Source organism: Glossina fuscipes, unplaced genomic scaffold (genome assembly GCF_014805625.2).
Source record: "Glossina fuscipes isolate IAEA_lab_2018 unplaced genomic scaffold, Yale_Gfus_2 90, whole genome shotgun sequence".
Lineage (NCBI taxonomy): Eukaryota > Metazoa > Arthropoda > Insecta > Diptera > Glossinidae > Glossina > Glossina fuscipes.
Window position 1 is genome coordinate 558,963 of NW_023998444.1, and position 925 is coordinate 559,887.

The window sequence follows — 925 nt, forward strand, 5'->3', positions numbered from 1 at the left end:
AAAGCATACACTCTACCAACTTAAAATACTTATTATTAAAAAAAAAAAAAAACCAAAAAAAACTTAACCAAACAAGGATAACATATACCACAAATTTCAAAGCTGAGCAAGAATTCGTAAAAGGAACTGAAAATTTGTGATTTCTATTTGTTTAATTAAAAAACATTTTTGTGCATTATGTAAAATGTATGTCAACATAGAAAAGAACATTTCTTTTGTGCTTTTACTAACCATTTCTTTCAAGTCAGTTAGCGAGGGTGTTAGTTAAAAAAAAAAAAAATTAATAGTTTTGAGTGTTTTTTATGTAAAATATAATTTGGAATTTAGCCAATAATATGTTTAGTTTTTTTTTCGTTCGTATTGTTGTTGGTCATTTTACGAAACCAAATAAAAAATGAGAATACAATAATAACATTAAATAGTGTCATTAATAACTAAGAAGAAAAAAAAATAGTTATATTTATGCATAATATAAATAAAAAAACATTTTGTAATTAACAAACTGTCAGGAACAGTTTAGTATAATGAGTGTGTGTATACGACTCTGCCCTTTCTCGAGGAGAGAGTGTAACTAGTACTGCAGAGAATTGTGAAGCAAGCATTGTCCTCTTCTCATCAAAGTACTACCTTTAGGCTGTACGTAACAGTATAAGTTATCAAACTAAATAGTTTCTTGAAGCTGGGAACAAATGCAACTCTGCGCTAAAAACGCCTTTTACGGGTAACTTTTACCTGAAACAAATTCAGCATAAAAGCAGGAAAACCACAAGACTTTGTTCTCCCAAAACAAAATGCGCGTACAAAAGATGTTTTCAATTCTAACCTGGAATGTCCGACCATTGTTGCAATTACCGGCGGAAATTACTCCTTTCGATGAACACGCTTCTCAATAGATAACCTGCAGTTTGTTCGAGATGGACCTTTC